Consider the following 2,628-nt stretch of genomic DNA (forward strand, 5'->3'; position numbering starts at 1 on the left):
CTGATGAGGCTGTCTGCCACGTGAAGGGTGCGTGGAGTCGATCCCAGGGTTCTCAAGGGGACGGGGCTTGATAGCCGGGTCTGCTGGGAGGCTTGCCGGAGGGTGGGCTGAACAGTAGCTGGCGGTCGCTTACTGGCCGTGCGAGGGCTTTCGACTCGGTTTCCCATGGTCATGGCCTGTGTGTAGTGGGAAGCTAGGCGTACTGGACGCGTGAGGGGGATTCGTCGCCCGTGTGGGCTGCTCATCGGGGTGGGCTGCGGTGGCACCGGCACCGAGCTCGCAGTCGCGGGATTGGATTGTGGAGAGGGACTTGTCCCTATGACCCTGCCTTTCTTGCTATGGATTCTCTCATCCATGCTTTTGGACGCTTGCGCCACTTTTCCTGGGGCGAAGGCCGAAATCGCCGTGCCTCCTGCCATGTTGGGCTACTCCAGATGGGCTGCTTGATGGGGGGACTTTGTCCTGCTCAGGATGGTGGCCCGCGGGACAGGCCGGTGTGGTGGGTGGTGACCAGGGGACAGTGGCGAAAGGGGAAATGACAGGTGGCGCGAAGCGATGGCTGACCTGGCTTGTCCGCAGGTGGGGGCCATTGCCTAGCATGCTCCACACTTCCATAGGCAGGGAGGGTGCTGGAGCTCCACACTTCCATAGGCAGGGAGGGTGCTGGAGCTCCACACTTCCATAGGCAGGGAGGGTGCTGGAGCTCCACACTTCCATAGGCAGGGAGGGTGCTGGAGCTCCACACTTCCATAGGCAGGGAGGGTGCTGGAGCTCCACACTTCCATAGGCAGGGAGGGTGCTGGAGCTCCACACTTCCATAGGCAGGGAGGGTGCTGGAGCTCCACACTTCCATAGGCAGGGAGGGTGCTGGAGCTCCACACTTCCATAGGCAGGGAGGGTGCTGGAGCTCCACACTTCCATAGGCAGGGAGGGTGCTGGAGCTCCACACTTCCATAGGCAGGGAGGGTGCTGGAGCTCCACACTTCCATAGGCAGGGAGGGTGCTGGAGCTCCACACTTCCATAGGCAGGGAGGGTGCTGGAGCTCCACACTTCCATAGGCAGGGAGGGTGCTGGAGCTCCACACTTCCATAGGCAGGGAGGGTGCTGGAGCTCCACACTTCCATAGGCAGGGAGGGTGCTGGAGCTCCACACTTCCATAGGCAGGGAGGGTGCTGGAGCTCCACACTTCCATAGGCAGGGAGGGTGCTGGAGCTCCACACTTCCATAGGCAGGGAGGGTGCTGGAGCTCCACACTTCCATAGGCAGGGAGGGTGCTGGAGCTCCACACTTCCATAGGCAGGGAGGGTGCTGGAGCTCCACACTTCCATAGGCAGGGAGGGTGCTGGCACATCCACACTTCCAGCCACGGAGCATGCTGGCACTTCCACCTTGCTTGCTAAGTCGGCGTGATCTTGCCCAAAAAGTCCCTCCTCACCTCCAGCTGGAAGTGGAAAAAAATCCTCCACCTGCTTGGCCGAGGTTCTGGAAGCCAGCAGCTCGCAGAATGTTGCCAAAGTTTCACTGGAAGGAAAAGAAAAGAGAAGACCGAGTGCGCATTTCACCTACCGCCGAATGTCCACAAGAGGGAAGTGTCACTCCGTCGCAGAATCTGCGCCGACGCACTCGGCACCCTTCGAATTTATGGTGCCGGTGCGGGTGTTCTGGGTGCAAAAAGGCCGCCCAAGTGGTAGAAAAAAATCAGACTTCGTCTCTTAGGTCGAAATTAATGCCAAGTTTTGAAATGCGCTGGCAGGGGTGGACCAGGGCCCGTTAGAAGTGCTTAGCCGAGGTCCTGGAAGCCTAACCCGGCGTGATCTTGTGCAAAAAGCCGCTGCTGAGCTCCAGCTGGAAGTGTAAAAAGAACCGGGCTGGATCAAAAAAAGAACCGGGCGGCCCGTTAAAATTGCTTAGCCGAGGTCCTGGAACCCTAACCCGGCGTGATCTTGTGCAAAAAGCCGCTGCTGAGCTCCAGCTGGAAGTGTAAAAAGAACCGGGCTGGTTCAAAAAAAGAACCGGGCGACCCGTTAGAAGTGCTTAGCCGAGGTCCTGGAAGCCTAACACGGCGTGTTCTTGTGCAAAAAGCCGCTCCCGAGCTCCAGCTGGAAGTGTAAAAAGAACCGGGCTGGATAAAAAAAAGAACCGGGCTGGATCAAAAAAGAACCGGGCGACCCGTTAAAATTGCTTAGCCGAGGTCCTGGAAGCCTAACACGGCGTGTTCTTGTGCAAAAAGCCGCTCCCGAGCTCCAGCTGGAAATGTAAAAAGAACCGGGCTGGATAAAAAAAAGAACCGGGCTGGATCAAAAAAGAACCGGGCGACCCGTTAAAATTGCTTAGCCGAGGTCCTGGAAGCCTAACACGGCGTGTTCTTGTGCAAAAAGCCGCTCCCGAGCTCCAGCTGGAAGTGTAAAAAGAACCGGGCTGGATAAAAAAAAGAACCGGGCTGGATCAAAAAAGAACCGGGCGACCCGTTAAAATTGCTTAGCCGAGGTCCTGGAAGCCTAACACGGCGTGTTCTTGTGCAAAAAGCCGCTCCCGAGCTCAAGCTGGAAGTGTAAAAAGAACCGGGCTGGATAAAAAAAAGAACCGGGCTGGATCAAAAAAGAACCGGGCGACCCGTTAAAATTGCT

The sequence above is a fragment of the Syngnathus leptorhynchus genome, chromosome 3 (genome assembly GCF_054491065.1).
Source record: "Syngnathus leptorhynchus isolate UIUO chromosome 3, UIUO_Slep, whole genome shotgun sequence".
In the NCBI taxonomy this organism is placed as follows: domain Eukaryota; kingdom Metazoa; phylum Chordata; class Actinopteri; order Syngnathiformes; family Syngnathidae; genus Syngnathus; species Syngnathus leptorhynchus.